At 33.2% G+C, this 22401-nt stretch overlaps 2 long non-coding RNA genes across 2 annotated transcripts in view; both read right to left on the bottom strand.

Annotated features, from left to right (window-relative positions):
* Positions 1 to 686: 686 nt before the first annotated feature.
* Positions 687 to 22401, bottom strand: part of LOC128285641 (uncharacterized) — a 36238-nt gene continuing 14523 nt past the window's right edge. Inside the window, exon 3 of the long non-coding RNA XR_008276159.1 lies at positions 687 to 1015. This is a non-coding gene — a long non-coding RNA (uncharacterized LOC128285641). The remainder of the gene's footprint in view (positions 1016 to 22401) is intronic.
* On the bottom strand, positions 5320 to 6061 carry LOC108464743 (uncharacterized). The gene is made up of 3 exons (XR_001868345.2): positions 5897 to 6061; positions 5501 to 5589; positions 5320 to 5372 (listed from the first exon to the last, which is right to left on the bottom strand). It is a non-coding gene; the product is annotated as an uncharacterized LOC108464743 (long non-coding RNA).

The following is a 22401-nucleotide window of genomic DNA, read 5'->3' as shown; positions in this document are numbered from 1 at the left end:
CAATCAATCATCACATATCTATGATTTTTACCTAAGCATAATCTCCATTTCATCATTTTAAAGCACAACATGTTAGCCGATTTTTCCCTTTAGCATCTAAGGCACATGCATGCTCATTTGTTTGGCTCAACTTCACATATCTTCTATTTTTCATCAAAAGAACATGAAACAACAACCATGTCCTTCATTTTAATTTATGACCAAATGCTCACAACACAACTAAAAATCAAAATATATTTCAAGAGTTAAGGTAGAATCAAGAAGAACTCATGAACCTCAAAATAGAAGCAATGTACCAAGAACTTACCTTCAATTTTCCTCCTCCTAATGACCGAATACTCAAGAGCTTTCTCCTCTCCTTTCTCTTCTCTAACTTCAGCTATGATGAACAAAGATGGACAAAACTTTGTTCTTTTCACCCCTTTTTCTTTTAATAAAACTTCATATTTCATCCATTTAATTCTTTAATACAAAAGACATGAAAGTCTTATCATGAAACATTTACCTAACCTATTATCATGAAACATTTACCTAACCCATTATTATGGAACATTTACCTAACCTATTATCATGGAACATTTACCTAACCTATTATCATGAAACATTTACCTAACCTATTATCAATTTGTATCAATTTGTACCATAAATTATGGATATCAAGTGTACATTTTGTCTACAACAACATGATGGCTGGCCACTTCATGTAAAATGGGAGGTTTGTCATGCAAATCCTCCTATTTTGCACTCCTATTTATTTGGCCACTTCAATTTAGCCTATAGCATTTTCAAACATTTTCACATAGGTCCTATTTCATAATTTCACCCCCTTTTTCTTATGGAACAAAAATTAACTAAAATTGCCGGGTTCTATCTTAAGCTTGGGCTTTCTAGAGGCCCACTAACATAATTAAACCTATGCCAACATTCACAGGATTCCCGAAAATTGGGGCGTTACAGAACGGGTGGCCACTCCGAATTCCCTCACAGCTCCAAGCCCACTATGGTTGGGGATTTTCTGCGTGGATGAAAATAAAAGGGGTGAGTTTGGGGAAACTCAGTGCGTAAGGAAAACCCATTCAAAGCGCAAGTCAGCTCAAGCCCATTGGGCCTAAGCCCATTCAGTAACAGTGGTATTGGGCGAGCCCTTTTCATTATAATAAACCGGGCCTTAGCCCTTATTCAGATAACAAGATGGCCCATAGGCCCATTTCAAAATACATGCAACATCAGTAAACATATGCAAGCCCATTTGGGTAACAGTGGTCTTGGGCGAGCCCTTTTCAGATTACAATAAACCGGGCCTTAGCCCTTATTCAGATAATGATATGGCCCATAGGCCCATTTCAAAATACATGCAACATCAGTAAACATATGCAAGCCCATTTGGGGAGACTACTCAACCCACCAACCACTACACTCCACCCGTACCAGCCATACACTCCATGTGGGGAATAGCTCAACCCATCCATTTAACACTCACGATTCTTGCACCTTGCTTTGCTCAGTTATCGATAAATTGAGGCAAAGCCTCCAGTATGTGGACAAGCCACTTTCAGTACTTCCTCCGTCAATATCCCAGTCCCATGCATCAGATAATAACATGGCATGCAGTAAATAACAACAGTTAAACATGCATTTAAGTCAATTTAACCCTAGGGGTATTTCGGTAATTTATCTCCCAGGGGTAAAACTGTAAATTTTCCACTTTTAAAGGTATTTCAGTAATTTATCTATTTTAGGGTTTTTCATGCATATTCCTACCTTTCACGTACTACGAATCACGTGACGAGAGTTCTTATCGAATTGGGCAGATTGGCCCATCATTCCAATTTTGGCCCATTAAGCCCAAAAATATCGAAGGCACGTAAATCATGCACTTTGCGGTCCAAATTTTGCAGCTTACCAAAACATTAATCGATTTATCTCACGAGCATTCGCGACACTCGCAAATTTACAAAATACCGCCAAAGATTTCGCTTTTCGACTTTTGCCGATCCGGACTATGAAAGAGGGTGTTAGTTACACACATTTTGCGACGATATCTCGACGAGATCCACACACGAACCGCCTACAATTGGATTACTAACACGTTAATCTAACTATTCAAATACAAACTACGTATTAACCCCTTACAATATTCGGCCAACCACACCTACAGATCATAGTAAGCTTATAAGAAATCAATAAGCAACTCATTAACAAATTTTTGTCAATGTTTACCACATAATCATAATTTCACTGTAAGCTGTCTTCCTGAGCAACAGTCACTAAATCATTTATAACTCGAGCTACGAAACTCCAAATCAAGTGCTGTTAATTTTCCCTGAAAATAGACTCATATATCTTATATCCATAAAATTTTCAGAATTTTTGGTTTGGCCAATAAATACCAGATTTTTTTCAAAGTTTCCCATGTTTCACTATTTGACTAATCTGACCACTCTTCATTACGAATCAAATTTCTCATTGTACAGAATTCAAAATATGTTCTCGTTTATTCCATTTGAAACTAGACTCATTAATATTTAATTACATAATTTATTCAGCTTCTAATTCATCTCCCACAATTTATGGTGATTTTACAAAGTCACGTTACTGCTGCTGTCCCAAGCAGATTTATTACCAAATCACTCTTTCACACCTAACTTGCATGCTTGTTATTTAAACATGTATATCACCAATCAATCATCACATATCTATGATTTTACTTAAGTATAATCTCCATTTCATCATTTTAAAGCACAACATGATAGCTGATTTTTCCCTTTAACATCTAAGGCACATGCATGTTCATTTGTTTGGCTCAACTTCACCTATCTTCCATTTTTCATCAAAAGAACATGAAACAACAACCATTTCCTTCATTTTAATTCATGATCAAATGCTCACAACACAACCAAAAACCAAAATATGCTTCAAGAGTTAAGATAGAATCAAGAAGAACTCATGAACATCAAGATAGAAGCAAACTACCATGAACTTACCTTCAATTTTCTTCCCCAAGTGACCGAACATTCAAGAGCTTTCTCCTCTCCTTTCTCTTCTCTAACTTTAGGCTATGATGAACAAAGATGGACAAAACTTTGTTCTTTTCACCCCTTTTTCTTTTAATAAAACTTCATATTTCATCCATTTAATTCTTTAATACAAAAGACATAAAATTCTTATCATGAAACATTTACCTAACCCATTATCATGGAACATTTACCTAACCCATTATCAATTTGTATCAATTTGTACCATAAATTATGGATATCAAGTGCACATTTTGTCTACAACAACATGATGGCTGGCCACTTCATGTAAAATGGGAGGTTTGTCATGCAAATCCTCCTATTTTGCACTCCTATTTATTTGGCCACTTCAATTTAGCCTATAGCATTTTCAAACATTTTCACATAGGTCCTATTTCATAATTTCACTCCCTTTTTCTTATGGAACAAAAATTAACTAAAATTACCGGGTTCTATCTTAAGCTTGGGCCTTCTAGAGGCCCACTAACATAATTAAACCTATGCCAACATTCACAGGATTCCCGAAAATTGGGGTGTTACAGCCCGTGTGAATTAAATTCTAAATTCGAACCTATAGGGGTTTTCACACGGCCTGACACATGCCCGTGTCTATGGCCTGTGTCCCTCACATAGCCATGACACGCCCGTGTCTTAGCCCATGTCTAAAAACCTTGACATTCTGTTTCTGACGTCAGCATCCAATTTAGGGCACACGGCTAAGGCATACACCCGTGGCCAGAAGCCGTGTCCTTCACATGGCTGAGACACACGGCCGTGTAACTCTCTGACTTGGGTCACACCGTCAGACCACACACCCGTGTGCCAGGTTGTGTACCCTTTGAAATGGCCTCACATGCTCGCTCGCGGTGTGTGCTAGGCCGTGAAAACTGGATTGTGCCAAGACGACCAAGCCACACACCCGTGTGAAGCTACTGACTTGGTTTTAAAAGAAACATCACGGGACACATGGCCGTGTATCACACACGGCTGAGACACACGCCCGTGTCTCTGACCATGTGGATAGAAATAGACTATTTTCCAAGTCATTTTTCTCACTGAAAGTGGTACCAACCTACACACATCAATATGCATACAACTAAGGCATAGTAGGCACACAAAATCAACCAATGTCAAGTTTATAACAAACAAATCCATTCGACCACCTTAAAACATACCCAACATACTTCAAAGGTTACCTAAATGGTGAATTACATGTATGAGACATTATGTCTAACTTAGCATTCATAACATTCTCAAATTTCAACCACTTTGCACTTTCAATACCAATTCATCAACATGACTTTCACATAGCAAATATACACAACATACCAAAAGATCATTTATACATATTTACTTAACCAAGTATACCAAAATAAGTCAAATCACATGGCTATACATATAACCAAAACAACATAAGACATATAAGCCACATTAGCCAAAACACCTATACATGCCATTTAACCTCAAAATATAAAGTCCAAAATACAAAATGAGTATTTGATAGGGTGACGCGATCTCCGACGACTCCGAATCGAGTGAGCTTCCGAATACTATAAAACATGAACCAATAAACAGAGTAAACAATTAAGCTTAATAAGTTCATAATTCATAGAATAAAACTTACCATATAACCAAAAATTTAGGTAAATAAACCAAAACATAACTCAATTTAATTTGACCAAAACCTATCATACAATCCATAATCATGTTAGTCATATGTTCGCATAAAACCGAAAACCATCTATGCTATGATTCCATATCTCAAATACCAATCATTTCCATGTGAATATCTGCACTTGTTCATATTGACCTGTATAATCCCGTAATGACACTATGCTCATTAAACCATCTAGAATATCATAGGATACGCTGGTGGTACACACGAAGTGTCTTGAACAGTAAACCATCAATTCTTATACATGTATGCTCATATGAGTGATAAACCGTAAGCTCATCCGAGTTGAATATCGAAGCTCCTCCGAGTTGAATAACGGTAAGCTCTTAAGAGCTAAGAATCAGTAGCTCATACGATTGCGGTGAGTCCGCAACACATGCAGGATCTCAACCAAAATCGGTAACCCTAATGATATGACATGTCATTTGTATCTTACGAATTTTTAGGGTTTAAATAGGGCCCGATATTTATAATACTATATTAGTTATGCATTCCATATTTATACAACATAATTATTAAATTCACATACATATAATTCAATTAAAGTATATAAATACACAATGTGATTGTACGAACTTACCTCAAATTAATACGGAGTAAGTCGACCGTTCAATCCACTACTTTTTCTTTTCCCCGGTTTAAATCCGAACGTGACTGTAAAAGCCCATTTTTGCCCGGTCCCACTAAACAAAAATAAACCAAATAAAAATTAAATGGTCTAATTACAACTCCATTTACAAGGCCCAAATACTCTATGGCCCAAAAACTAACCCCAAAACCTAGCCCATAACTTAAACAAATTTCCAGAAACCTTAGGGTCTTTCCCCTTTTGCGCCGCGCCGCCCTCCACGTGCACGTCGGCCCCCGTCCCATCGCCCGTACCACCAGCTCTTCTGACACCTGCAAAACCAAAGCAACAAGCAAAACAAAAAGACAACAGAGGCAACAAAGCAGAAGGACAAGCAAAAATAAAATAATAGAGATTATTTGGTTATAAGAGGGGAAAACCGATTTTTAATACAAAAAAAAACATTGTATTACACGAATATTGAGCAATCAAAGCCAAAAGAAAAAAGCAGAAGCAAAAGGTTTTAATCTTGGATTTCCTTTTCATTTTTTTTCATTTCGATTTGCCTTTTGGTTTGCTATTTCAAATTTGTTTTAAATAAAATATATAAAGAGGAGGAGAGAAAGAGAAGAGACTTACCCTGGTTAATCGTCAAAAATCGGTGACTTTTGGAGTTCCGACCGCCGCGCACGGCGGTCGACGGTGGCAGAACCTGCGACGGTCGACAACTAGTTTGGGTGCCGGATCTTGGAAAGGGAAAAGGGGTTGAGAGGATTCTTCAATTTTTTTGTGAAGAGAGTGTTAAAAGTGAAAAAAAAATCTGAAATTTTGTCTTATATAGCAATCATAAAACGACGCCGTTTTGATATATGGGTTCAGAGGCCAAAACGACGTCATTTTGGCCTCTAACCCGTGATCTGACCCGAATATCCCCCAGGATCCGCGTGTTTTCGCATGGAGGGGAAATTTGCTATTTCGGTCCCTCCGCTTTCTAAAGTCTATTCAACCTGATCCTATTTTCATTTTTCTCTTTTAAATTTAGCCATGTGATTTTAGTTCCATTTTATTTTCATCCCCTTTGGAACGGTGAGTTTTGGGGATCTGGGAAATAATTTCTCATTTGATCCTCGTTATTTGTTCGCGTGTTTAATTTAGGCCCCCTCTTATTTTTATTTTTTACGATTTATCCCTTTTAACTTCAGTTGATTTTGATTCAGTCCTTATTGGTTATTTATATTACACTCCAGACCCTAAATTTCATTTTTGATTCCGATTTAATCTTTTATTCGTTTAATTCCCATCTTTATAGGTTATTATGTTTTTGTTTTATTTGTTTACGCATTGCCTATTTATTTATTTGTTTCCTTATACTCTCATTTCATATTTTAAATTTATATTGTTATGTGTTCTGTCATTCATATGTTTCACTATTATTACTATTACTTTTATTATTATTACTGTTTCTATTATTGCTTTTCTATTACCATTTATGTTATTGTTGGCACTATTCTTTATTTTATTATTATTATTATTTTTATTATTTTATCATTACTTTCTATTATTGTTATTATTAATATACTATTATTATTCTTATTAACGTATTATTATTATTATTATTATTATTATTATTATCTACTTTATTATTATATTATTACTATTGCTATCATCATTATTAAACTAATTAATTTTATATTGATTTTGTTATATTATATATTTTCTTTTGTATTTATTTACATTATTATTACTATTATTATTATTTCTATTTTTTGAACATGTCATGGATTTCAAATTATTATCAATTTTAAATATTTTATATACATCATTTCTTTTAAACTATCATACGTAATATTTATTTTGAAATTTTTATATGTATCTTTGTATATTAAATTAATATATATATACATATTTTTTACATTGTTACTCTTATTACTATCATTTTATCATTCATTTTATTTATATCTTTTAAATAATTTCAAATTTTAAAATATTTATTATTATTGTGATTCATTTGTTTATTACCCATTGTTTGCATACTTTTATAAATCAACTCATTTAGGTTTTCACTTATAATATTATTATTGTCATTCTTATTATATGGTTATTATCATTATTATTCTCACCATCCTTTTATTTGTTTTACCCAATATTTTTCTTAATTAGTTCTTATCATTATTATTCGAGCTTCCTTTTGTTTTATTAAGTAATTTTGTTTAGTTACTTATTGTGTTCATTGATTCTTTATTTATTTTATTGATTATTTTGTACTCATTATCGTCATTTATGTCATTACATTTACTACATTTTTCGGTATGCATGCTATTATAATTTCATTTCGCATAACACAATACAATCGTACCATAGCCTTTATCCGATACATAAAAAAGGGATTTTTTTAAAACACAAAGGCAATATTTCATTGTTTGGAATTTTCGAGAAAATAGTGCCCTACGTGTTGGGTTTCGATTTATCGTTTGACCAAACGATCGAATATCCTTCTTAAAATTTCGATGCATAAATTTGGAAATTATGAGATGATTTTGATATCGAAGGTTTGAAATGTCGTGTCCTACGTGTTGGATGTGATATTTTATTTCTTCGAAACAAGAGAATCTTAATATCCACTCAAGTTATCCAAACATTCATAAAAAAGGGATCATATTTCAAAATTTATTTTAAATCTTTTCAATTTTTGACATTAATACATTAATTAATCAATTAGGTACCAATTTTGGGCGCCACGAGGGTGCTAATCCTTCCTCGACGTAATCGACTCCCAAACCCATTTTCTCAAATTTCAGTAGACCAAAATCGTTGTTTTAGTAAACCAAAATGTTTTATTAAACGACTAAACTTCTTGGTGATCCGATCACACCTAAACAAAAAAAGATTGGTGGCGACTCCCAATTTTCGTTTTCTTTTCAAAATATAAAGTCGAACCCCGTTTTTCAAAAAATGGTTTCGACAGTGACTTTTCTTGATCTATATAATATCAAATTTAAATAATTTAATAAATATCCTATTCAATTCAGTCCAATTTCATAATATGAAAAAATTACCATTTTGCCCCTAACATTTGACTTCTTTACAATTTAGTCCCTAGGCTCGTAAAAAATGAAATTCATGCAATTTCATCTATACACAAGCCTAACTAATTTTCATATATACCTATATCAGCCCATATATTTCACAATTTCACACATTTAACACATAAATTTCACATTTCTCATTTTAGTCCCTAATTGACAATTTCACTTAAAATCTTTTAACAAAAGTTATTTATTAAACAACTAAGATTCATTTTCTTCCATTGTACTTCAAGAAAAACAAAAATACTCTCATGGAAAAACCCTAGACTTTCAATCATATTACAAATTAGTCCCTATTTAGCTAGCTTATGCTATTACGGTCCCAAAACATAAAAATTAATAAAAACGGGTCAAAGAATCACCGACATGCAAGGGAACTAAGTGGCTGAAATTTTAAGCTTCAAAACCCTATTTTGCTGCAATTTTCGTGGAGAAGAAGATGAACACTATTGTCTTCTTTTTGTTTTATTTTTTTATCAATAAAATCACCTAATACCAACCTAACTTTGACAATTTCATGATTTTACTCCATGTACCTCCACTAACTCTGGTCTAATTACTCAATAAGGACCTCTATTTTAAAGTTCTATAACTATTTGACACCTTTAGCTAGTAGAACACAACTTTCACACTTTATGCGATTTAGTCCTATTTCACAAATTGAGTATATAAACAGTAAAATTTTTGAACGAAATTTTTATTCCATGGTTCTAACATGCTATGGATATTAAAAATATATTAAAATAAATTTTACAACATCAGATTTGTGGTCCCAAAATCACTATTCCGATTTCATTGAAAACGGGTCGTTACATGTATTTTTTTCCCGGATCAGTATATGACCCGTGTAGAGATACGAAAATGGTATGGGGGTAGGTGGCGCCTATCTGGTAGGCGCAACTAGTGGAGCCTATCTGACAGGCGTGATTGGTTGAACAAAATAGCTATAAAATTATTTTTTAAAAAATTTACATTACTAAAACTCACAAAACACAATAATTTATAATAAATTACTAACAAAATATTTAACAAAATAATTTTACATTACCAAAACTCACAAAACTCAAAAATTTATAATAAATTACTAACAAAATATTTAACAAAATATTTTTACATTACTAAAACTCACAAAATGTAAAAATTTATAATAAATTACTAGAAAAATATTTAACAAAATAATTTTACATTACTAAAAACTCACCAAATACTAAACTAAACACAACAATTTATAACATAATCCTAAATTACTAATAAATTAATTTTAAATAATTACAAACACAACAATTTATAACATAATCCTAAATTACTAATAAATTAATTTTAAAATAATTATAAAAAATTACATTTATACAAAATATTAACACAAAACTATAAACATTAAACATAAACAATTTATAAATAACAATTAATAACAAAAAATATTTTTGATCGGGGCAGAGGGGCGCAGGAGGGAGGCAGTCACGACTACCTGACAGGAGTGACCAGTTGCGTCTATCTGACAAGCGTGGCTTGTCTCGGGTATTTTTAACCCTTATTTTGATCTGTTGATTGTATTTTGACATGTATATATATATTTAAATATTTTAATAAAATAAAATAATAAAAAATATATTTTTAATATAAAAATTTATTGTGTTTGTCGATAAGCGATTCAAAAAATACCATTTTCATATATAATTCAGCTGAGACACTATTTCAGTATTTTTAAATTATTTAGGTAAAAAACCTACACTTTTTTTAACGTTAAAAGTGTCTAACTCAGTGAAATTGTAAAGTTCTCAACTACCCAATTGATTTTGAAAGGATAGGGTCAACAATGAATATGTTAGTTGAGATTCTTGCTGCTGGACTTGATGTGATGAATATGTTAGGCTGAGGTGGACTTGATGTGATGAAACAATGTCTTCAATTGTTTTTGTTAAAGCAAAAGGCAATAGAGAGAAACATGAAAATTCAATGAAAGAAGAAATTGTCCACAATGATGAGAAGATTTAGAGACCTAAAGGTACACTTGTGTGCCATCATTGTGGAGTACCAAGCCATATCAGGCTTAGATACAAAAAAACCTCTTGAAAGATCTCAAGCTTGAACTCAGTCTACAGCTGCCATAAGATACTTCCAAAAATAGAGTACTGGAAGAAGAATGAGAGGCTATCTCATGAAATGATGGAGAATAAGAAAAAAATGTTATTTGCTATTATCGTGGTTTTGTTGGTTATATCATATGCTATTGTTATAAGATATTGAATCATCTTATATGGAAATTTGTTACAATACAATTGCAATTCAGTCAAGATGCAACTAGAAATAAATATGAGAGAGAACATATTATCGATTGGTTGATGTTCGAGTGAAACATGAAGTTGCAACTAATATAGCAACTACTAGAAATCAAATTGAGATTATTCCAAACATTATGAATATTCTCTCAAGATTTCGTGCAAAAGATTTTTATTGCTATGAGTTAAAACTCAATACTTACGAAATTGTTGAAGAATTAACGTCCATCACACCTTTGTTGAAACAACTTATCAAGGGAATGTATTGATGCTTCTATTGAAAGGAGTTCTCCTTTGACATGGTTACTAATTTTAAATAAAAAAATTAAAATATTCTTAGATAAGATAATTTATTTTAATTACGAAATAATATTTTGTAATTTCTCTAATTGAAATAGTGCTTGATTGACTAGTGACACTAACTCAATCAGATGCTTAAATAATACTATATATATATTATTAAATGTGAATGTACTTGAGAGGTCCTCTATTATAGGAATTTGATCAAATTAATCCTCTACTATTAAATAGATCAAATTAGTTTCCTTGTTATTAAAAAGAATAAAATTAAATTAAATTGAAATATAATTAACATTTACCGTATGACAAATATTATTTATTATTCCACGAGATAATTTTTAAAATTTTTATGATTTTATAAATGGAGTCTTTTTGAAATTAAATTTCAATAAAAAGTAATTTTCAATATATTTTCTATATAATAAATTTAATTAACTAATTAATTATTTAATAATATAAAATTAAATTAATTTATTTAATAATAAAAATTAATATAATAAGAGATTTTAAATACTTTAACCTATTATTGATATTCTACAGAGATAATTTAAGAAAAATTATAAAAATTTAATTCCAGCTTGTTTTGGTAGCCTCGTGTTTCACAAACATGCTTTGATGGGTTTGGTCTCGAAAATATCTATTTATTTTTTTAAAAAATATTGAGTTAAAATTAATATTTAAACATAAAACTTATTTTTATTCATTAAAAATATAAAAAAATTAACAATTATTTTAAGTCACATAAAAAATTGTCCCAATAATTAAAATGATAAATTAAAATATCATCAAATTGTATAGATGAGATAATATTTTGAATGGAAATAATTGAGTGAATGTATGAAAAACATCTTTTTTTAAATAATTATCAGATTAGATATTTTTCTCTAAAAATTATGAGATTAGGTCGATTTTATGAAAACATGTTTTTAGTGTATTTGTAAAAGAAAACATTTTCATCCTTAATATCTTTTTTTTGTGCCACCTCTTGTAAAAATAAAACATACAAAATATGTCTTTATATAGATCCTAAGTCTTATTTCTCTTATTTTCTTTAGCGATGTAGGATCTAGGTCTACTCATAATGTAACACCCCACACTCGAGCCCTACTCTGGGACTGAATACGAGGCTTTCCACACTTAATCACATGCATACAATCATTTAGATGTCATTAAAACTCGGACAAATTAAAAACTTTTTCGAACTTTTTTTAAACTCCTTAATATGGGCCTACGAGGCCCCAAACATTCATTGCAAACCAATTAGGACCAATCCGGGTCCTTTAACTAACTTTAGAAAAATAACTCCTGAAATAGGGCACACGCCCGTGTGGAAAGGGCAACACGCCCATGCGGTCATTATAACATGGTGTGCTGATGGCCGTGTGACACACACGCCTAAGCATCTAGGGACAAGCCCGTGTACCATACCCGTAACACCCCAAACTCGCCCAGACGTTATGGTGGATCCGACATGCCACATCGAAGCGTTAAAAAACATTTTATATTGTTGATCCGAAAAACCTACTTAGTGTTTTAAAAGATAATTTCATTAAGGGTTAAAGTGAATGGAGGTGTGCACTAGGTAGGAAACCGGAAAAGAGGTGGTGAGTCCATCGGATCGCTATACCAAGCTCCTTCGGATCCAATCCTAGACATGCATACCGCCATTGCCACACCTTAACGTCATGGATATTTCTAGGAAACCGATTTGATTAAGTCATTTTAGGAAAAGTGATTAATTTTGGAAAATACTTTCATTGCGGAAGCTTTGCTTGTTGTCGTGTTATTTTGAAATCAACTGTTGTTTTTGAAAATGCGCCCTAAAGCTATCCAATTTCAACAGTTAAAATAAGTAATACCTATCTTAGTAATACATATTAAAACCATTAAAAATAATTAAGCGGCCTTATTACATTTAAAAACCCAAAACATCAAACGTAAATAAAAGGATGTCCAGTTCACCAGAAGAAAATAAAACTTTCAGAACGTTTAACACCCCAAACCCGGCCCAGAAGTTATGGCCGGATCCGGCATGCCACATCAAAAACGTAAAAAAAAAAAATTTTCCATTCTAAGTCCGAAAATCGTACTTGATGTTCAAAAATTAATTCATTAAAGGTTAAAGTGAATGGAAGTCATGCATCGTAGGAGACCGGAAAAGAGGTGGTGAGTCCATCGGATCGCTATACCAAGCTCCTTCGGATCCAATCCTAGACATGCATACCGCCATTGCCACACTTTAACGTCATGGATATTTCTAGAAACCAATTTGATTAAGTCATTTTAGGAAAAGTGATTAATTTTGGAAAATACTTTCATTGCGGAAGCTTTGCTTGTTGTCGTGTTATTTTGAAATCAACTGTTGTTTTTGAAAACGCTACCTAAAGCTATCCAATTTCAACAGTTAAAATAAGTATTACCTATCTTAGTAATACATATAAAAAACCATCAAAATAAATAAGCGGCCTTATTACATTTAAAACCCAAAACTTCAAACGTAATTAAAAGGATGTCCAGTTCACCGTAAGAAAATCAAACTTTCGAATGTGGCCACTCCAATTCCCTCACGACTCCAAGCCCACTATGGTTGGGGATTACTGCGTGGATGAAAATAAAGGGGTGAGTTTGGGAAACTCAATGTGTAAATTAACCCAACCATAGCCTATATCGGCTTAAACCACGAAATAGAATAAGTTGGCCTTAGCCGAGCAATGTAATTCGAATAAAGCCCATAGGCCCATAATGTAACGTAATGTATATTACATGTTTATGCGTAAACCCAACCATATCCAATCGTATACACCCCGTACCAACCTTACACCGTGTGGGGAGACAACTCGACCCACCCAACCGCTACACACCACGTAATTTGCAGCATGGTCGCAGAATGTATAATGTGACAGAGTCACCAGATATAGATAATCGTGGCAAAGCCACGTATCAGAGATATATGTGGCGAGCCACCAGATCGATATTTGTGGCGAGCCACCGTAACGCTTCCTCCATAATATAACCCATGTCCCCATGCAATGATATATAATTATGGCATAAATCATACGTAATCGATCGTCATGCTTTTCAATCAAAATTAACCCTAGGGGTATAACGGTAATTTTGCACCTAGGGGTATAACAGTAATTTTCCATACATAGGGGTATTATAGTAATTTAGCTACTTTTAGGGTTTTCATGCATATCCTAACTATTTACGTACTATCAGAACACTTACCGCACATACTTACTAAATTGGGCAGTTGGCCCATGAACCCGATCTTTGGCCCATTAAGCCCAAATTATCAAAATGTACTAAATCGCGCATCGCAGTTTATTACTTTAGATTACCAAATATACAAACCCAAATATCTTACAAGCATTCAGACACTCAAGAAATTCCCAAAATACCGACTTTTAAGCATTTCGACTTTTCGGCTTTTGCCAATCTATTCTATGAGAGGGTGTCATTACACACATGTTTATGACGATATCTTCGACGAGATCCACACACGAACCGCCTACAATTGGATTACTAACACGTTAATCTAACTATTCAAATACGAACTACGTATTAACCCCTTACAATATTCAGCCAACCACACCTACAGATCATAGTAAGCTTATAAGAAATCAATAAGCAACTCATTAACAAATTTTTGTCAATGTTTACCACATAATCATAATTTCATTGCAAGCTGTCTTCCTGAGCAACAGTCACTAAATCATTTATAACTGGAGCTACAAAACTCCAAATCAAGTTCTGTTAATTTTCCCTGAAAATAGACTCATATATCTTCTATCCATAAAATTTTCAGAAGTTTTGGTTTAGCCAATTAATACCAGATTTTTCTCAAAGTTTCCCATGTTTCACTGTTTGACTAATCTGACCACTCTTCATTATGAATCAAATTTCTCATTGTACAGAATTCAAAATATGTTCTTGTTTATTTCATTAGAAACTAGACTCAATAAGATTTAATTACATAATTTATTCAGCTTCTAATTCATCTCCCACAATTTATGGTGATTTTCCAAAGTCACATTACTGCTGCTGTCCCAAGTAGATTTATTACCAAATCACTCATTCATACACCTTTCTTGCATGCATGTTATTTAAACATGTATATCACCAATCAATCATCACATATCTATGATTTTTACCTAAGCATAATCTCCATTTCATCATTTTAAAGCACAACATGTTAGCCGATTTTTCCTTTAGCATCTAAGGCACATGCATGCTCATTTGTTTGGCTCAACTTCACATATCTTCTATTTTTCATCAAAAGAACATGAAACAACAACCATGTCCTTCATTTTAATTTATGACCAAATGCTCACAACACAACTAAAAATCAAAATATATTTCAAGAGTTAAGGTAGAATCAAGAAGAACTCATGAACCTCAAAATAGAAGCAATGTACCAAGAACTTACCTTCAATTTTCCTCCTCCTAATGACCGAATACTCAAGAGCTTTCTCCTCTCCTTTCTCTTCTCTAACTTCAGCTATGATGAACAAAGATGGACAAAACTTTGTTCTTTTCACCCCTTTTTCTTTTAATAAAACTTCATATTTCATCCATTTAATTCTTTAATACAAAAGACATGAAAGTCTTATCATGAAACATTTACCTAACCTATTATCATGAAACATTTACCTAACCCATTATTATGGAACATTTACCTAACCTATTATCATGGAACATTTACCTAACCTATTATCATGAAACATTTACCTAACCTATTATCAATTTGTATCAATTTGTACCATAAATTATGGATATCAAGTGTACATTTTGTCTACAACAACATGATGGCTGGCCACTTCATGTAAATGGGAGGTTTGTCATGCAAATCCTCCTATTTTGCACTCCTATTTATTTGGCCACTTCAATTTAGCCTATAGCATTTTCAAACATTTTCACATAGGTCCTATTTCATAATTTCACCCCTTTTTCTTATGGAACAAAAATTAACTAAAATTGCGGGTTCTATCTTAAGCTTGGGCTTTCTAGAGGCCCACTAACATAATTAAACCTATGCCAACATTCACAGATTCCGAAAATTGGGCGTTCATGAACGGTGGCCACTCCAATTCCCTCACGACTCCAAGCCCACTATGGTTGGGGATTTTCTGCGTGGATGAAAATAAAAGGGTGAGTTTGGGGAAACTCATGCGTAAGGAAAACCCATTCAAAGCGCAAGTCACTCAAGCCCATTGGGCCTAAGCCCATTCAGTAATAAATGGTATTGGGCCGAGCCCTTTTCAGATTATAAATAACCGGGCCTTAGCCCTTATTCAGATAACAAGATGGCCCATAGGCCCATTTCAAAATACATGCAACATCAGTAAACATATGCAAGCCCATTTGGGTAACAGTGGTCTGGGCCGAGCCCTTTTCAGACATAATAAACGGGCCTTAGCCCTTATTCAGATAAATGATGGCCCATAGGCCCATTTCAAAATACATGCAACATCAAGAAACATATGCAAGCCCATTTGGGGAGACTACTCAACCCACCAACCACTACACTCCACCGCACCAGCCATACACTCCATGTGGGAATAGCTCAACCCATCCAAATTTAACACTCCACATTCTTGACCTTTCGCTCGATTATCAAAGAATTGAGGCAAAGCCTCCAAGATGTGGACAAGCCACTTTCAAGACTTCCTCCGTCAATATCCCAGTCCCATGCATCGATAATAACATGGCATGCAGTAAATAACAACAGTTAAACATGCATTTAAGTCAATTTAACCCTAGGGGTATTTCGGTAATTTATCTCCCAGGGGTAAAACTGTAAATTTTCCACTTTTAAAGGTATTTCAGTAATTTATCTATTTTAGGGTTTTTCATGCATATTCCTACCTTTCACGTACTACAGAATCACGTATCGAGAGTTCTTATCGAATTGGGCCCGTTGGCCCATCATTCCAATTTTGGCCCATTAAGCCCAAAAATATCGAAGGCACAGAAATCATGCACTTTGCAGTCCAAATTTTGCAGCTTACCAAAAACATTAATCGATTTATCTCACGAGCATTCGCACACTCGCAAATTTACAAAATACCAGTTTTCAGCATTTCGGCTTTTCGACTTTTGCCGATCCAGACTATGAAAGAGGGTGTTAGTTACACACCTGTTTGCGACGATATCTCGATTGAGATCCACACACGAACCGCCTACAATTGGATTACTAACACGTTAATCTAACTATTCAAATACAAACTACGATAACCCCTTACAATATTCGCCAACCACACCTACAGATCATAGTAAGCTTATAAGAAATCAATAAGCAACTCATTAACAAATTTTGTCAATGTTTACCACATAATCATAATTTCACTGTAAGCTGTCTTCCTGAGCAACAGTCACTAAATCATTTATAACTCGAGCTACGAAACTCCAAATCAAGTGCTGTTAATTTTCCCTGAAAATAGACTCATATATCTTATATCCATAAAATTTTCAGAATTTTTGGTTTGGCCAATAAATACCAGATTTTTTTCAAAGTTTCCCATGTTTCACTATTTGACTAATCTGACCACTCTTCATTACGAATCAAATTTCTCATTGTACAGAATTCAAAATATGTTCTCGTTTATTCCATTTGAAACTAGACTCATTAATATTTAATTACATAATTTATTCAGCTTCTAATTCATCTCCCACAATTTATGGTGATTTTACAAAGTCACGTTACTGCTGCTGTCCCAAGCAGATTTATTACCAAATCACTCTTTCACACCTAACTTGCATGCTTGTTATTTAAACATGTATATCACCAATCAATCATCACATATCTATGATTTTACTTAAGTATAATCTCCATTTCATCATTTTAAAGCACAACATGATAGCTGATTTTTCCCTTTAACATCTAAGGCACATGCATGTTCATTTGTTTGGCTCAACTTCACCTATCTTCCATTTTTCATCAAAAGAACATGAAACAACAACCATTTCCTTCATTTTAATTCATGATCAAATGCTCACAACACAACCAAAAACCAAAATATGCTTCAAGAGTTAAGATAGAATCAAGAAGAACTCATGAACATCAAGATAGAAGCAAACTACCATGAACTTACCTTCAATTTTCTTCCCCAAGTGACCTAACATTCAAGAGCTTTCTCCTCTCCTTTCTCTTCTCTAACTTTAGGCTATGATGAACAAAGATGGACAAAACTTTGTTCTTTTCACCCCTTTTTCTTTTAATAAAACTTCATATTTCATCCATTTAATTCTTTAATACAAAAGACATAAAATTCTTATCATGAAACATTTACCTAACCCATTATCATGGAACATTTACCTAACCCATTATCAATTTGTATCAATTTGTACCATAAATTATGGATATCAAGTGCACATTTTGTCTACAACAACATGATGGCTGGCCACTTCATGTAAATGGGAGGTTTGTCATGCAAATCCTCCTATTTTGCACTCCTATTTATTTGGCCACTTCAATTTAGCCTATAGCATTTTCAAACATTTTCACATAGGTCCTATTTCATAATTTCACTCCCTTTTCTTATGGAACAAAAATTAACTAAAATTACGGGTTCTATCTTAAGCTTGGGCCTTCTAGAGGCCCACTAACATAATTAAACCTATGCCAACATTCACAGATTCCCGAAAATTGGGGTGTTACAGCCGTGTGAATTAAATTCTAAATTGAACCTATAGGGTTTTCACACGGCACGACACATGCCCGTGTCTATGGCCTGTGTCCTCACATAGCCATGACACGCCCGTGTCTTAGCCCATGTCTAAAAACCTTGACATTCTATTTCTGACGTCAGCATCCAATTTAGGGCACACGGCTAAGGCATACACCCGTGGCCAGAAGCCGTGTCCTTCACATGGTTGAGACACGGCGGTGTAACTCTCGACTTAGGTCACACTGTCGGACCACACACCGTGTGCCGGGTTGTGTACCCTTTGAAATGGCCTCACATGCTCGTCTCGCGGTGTGTGCTAGGCCGTGAAAACTGGATTGTGCCGCACGACCAAGCCACACACCGTGTGAAGCTACTGACTTGGTTTTAAAAGAAACATCACGGACACATGGTCGTGTATCACACACTACCGAGACACACGCCTGTCTCTCGACCATGTGGATAGAAATAGACTATTTTCCAAGTCATTTTTCTCATTTGAAAGTGGTACCAACCTACACACATCAATATGCATACAACTAAGGCATAGTAGGCACACAAAATCAACCAATGTCAAGTTTATAACAAACAAATCCATTCGACCACCTTAAAACATACCCAACATACTTCAAAGGTTACCTAAATGGTGAATTACATGTATGAGACATTATGTCTAACTTAGCATTCATAACATTCTCAAATTTCAACCACTTTGCACTTTCAATACCAATTCATCAACATGACTTTCACATAGCAAATATACACAACATACCAAAAGATCATTTATACATATTTACTTAACCAAGTATACCAAAATAAGTCAAATCACATGGCTATACATATAACCAAAACAACATAAGACATATAAGCCACATTAGCCAAAACACCTATACATGCCATTTAACCTCAAAATATAAAGTCCAAAATACAAAAATGAGTATTTGATAGGGTGACGCGATCTCCGACGACTTCCGAATCGAGTGAGCTTCCAGAATACTATAAAACATGAACCAATAAACAGAGTAAACAATTAAGCTTAATAAGTTCATAATTCATAGAATAAAACTTACCATATAACCAAAAATTTAGGTAAATAAACCAAAACATAACTCAATTTAATTTGACCAAAACCTATCATACAATCCATAATCATGTTAGTCATATGTTCGCATAAAACCGAAAACCATCTATGCTATGATTCCATATCTCAAATACCAATCATTTCCATGTGAATATCTGCACTTGTTCATATTGACCTGTATAATCCCGTAATGACACTATGCTCATTAAACCATCTAGAATATCATAGGATACGCGGGTGGTACACACGAAGTGTACTGAACGGTAAACCATCAATTCTTATACATGTATGCTCATATGAGTGATAAACTGTAAGCTCATCTGAGTTGAATATCAGTAAGCTCCTCCGAGTTGAATAACGGTAAGCTCTTAAGAGCTAAGAATCGGTAAGCTCATACGAGCTGCGGTGAGTCCGCAACACATGCAGGATCTCAACCAAAATCGGTAACCCTAATGATATGACATGTCAATTGTATCTTACGAATTTTTAGGGTTTAAATAGGGCTCGATATTTATAATACTATATTAGTTATGCATTCCATATTTATACAACATAATTATTAAATTCACATACATATAATTCAATTAAAGTATATAAATACACAATGTGATTGTACGAACTTACCTCAAATTAATACGGAGTAAGTCGACCGTTCAATCCACTACTTTTTCTTTTCCCCGGTTTAAATCCAAACGTGATTGTAAAAGCCCATTTTTGCCCGGTCCCACTAAACAAAAATAAACCAAATAAAAATTAAATGGTCTAATTACAACTCCATTTACAAGGCCCAAATACTCTATGGCCCAAAAACTAACCCCAAAACCTAGCCCATAACTTAAACAAATTTCCAGAAACCTTAGGGTCTTTCCCCTTTTATGCCGCGCCGCCCTCCACGTGCACGTCGGCCCCCGTCCCATCGCCCGTACCACCAGCTCTTCTGACACCTGCAAAACCAAAGCAACAAGCAAAACAAAAAGACAACAGAGGCAACAAAGCAGAAGGACAAGCAAAAATAAAATAATAGAGATTATTTGGTTATAAGAGGGGAAAACCGATTTTTAATACAAAAAAAAACATTGTATTACACGAATATTGAGCAATCAAAGCCAAAAGAAAAAAGCAGAAGCAAAAGGTTTTAATCTTGGATTTCCTTTTCATTTTTTTTCATTTCGATTTGCCTTTTTGTTTGCTATTTCAAATTTGTTTTAAATAAAATATATAAAGAGGAGGAGAGAAAGAGAAGAGACTTACCCTGGTTAATCGTCAAAAATCGGTGACTTTTGAGTTCGACCTTGGCAAGACGGCGGTCGACGGTGGCAGAACCTGCGACGGTCGACAACTAGTTTGGGTGCCGGATCTTGGAAAGGGAAAAGGGGTTGAGAGGATTCTTCAATTTTTTTGTGAAGAGAGTGTTAAAAGTGAAAAAAAAATCTGAAATTTTGTCTTATATAGCAATCATAAAACGACGCGTTTTGATATATGGGTTCGAGGCCAAAACGACGTCGTTTTGGCCTCTAACCCGTGATCGACCGAATATCCCCAGATCCGCGTGTTTTGCATGGAGGGAAATTTGCTATTTCAGTCCCTCCGCTTTCTAAAGTCTATTCAACCCGATCCTATTTTCATTTTCTCTTTTAAATTTAGCCATGTGATTTTAGTTCCATTTTATTTTCATCCCTTTGAACGGTGAGTTTTGGGGATCGGGAAATAATTTCTCATTTGATCCTCGTTATTTGTTCGTGTTTAATTTAGGCCCCTCTTATTTTTATTTTTACGATTTATCCTTTTAACTTCAGTTGATTTTGATTCAGTCCTTATTCGTTATTTATATTACACTCCAGACCCTAAATTTCATTTTTGATTCCGATTTAATCTTTTATTCGTTTAATTCCCATCTTTATAGGTTATTATGTTTTTGTTTTATTTGTTTACGCATTGCCTATTTATTTATTTGTTTCCTTATACTCTCATTTCATATTTTAAATTTATATTGTTATGTGTTCTGTCATTCATATGTTTCATTATTATTACTATTACTTTTATTATTATTACTGTTTCTATTATTGCTTTTCTATTACCATTTATGTTATTGTTGGCACTATTCTTTATTTTATTATTATTATTATTTTTTATTATTTTATCATTACTTTCTATTATTGTTATTATTAATATACTATTATTATTCTTATTAACGTATTATTATTATTATTATTATTATTATTATTATCTACTTTATTATTATATTATTACTATTGCTATCATCATTATTAAACTAATTAATTTTATATTGATTTTGTTATATTATATATTTTCTTTTGTATTTATTTACATTATTATTACTATTATTATTATTTCTATTTTTTGAACATGTCATGGATTTCAAATTATTATCAATTTTAAATATTTTATATACATCATTTCTTTTAAACTATCATACGTAATATTTATTTTGAAATTTTTATATGTATCTTTGTATATTAAATTAATATATATATACATATTTTTTACATTGTTACTCTTATTACTATCATTTTATCATTCATTTTATTTATATCTTTTAAATAATTTCAAATTTTAAAATATTTATTATTATTGTGATTCATTTGTTTATTACCCATTGTTTGCATACTTTTATAAATCAACTCATTTAGGTTTTCACTTATAATATTATTATTGTCATTCTTATTATATGGTTATTATCATTATTATTCTCACCATCCTTTTATTTGTT

This window comes from Gossypium arboreum, chromosome 12 (assembly GCF_025698485.1).
Source record: "Gossypium arboreum isolate Shixiya-1 chromosome 12, ASM2569848v2, whole genome shotgun sequence".
NCBI lineage: Eukaryota > Viridiplantae > Streptophyta > Magnoliopsida > Malvales > Malvaceae > Gossypium > Gossypium arboreum.
Note: the sequence above shows the minus strand (reverse complement) of the source record. Positions and strands in the feature narration are given on the sequence as shown.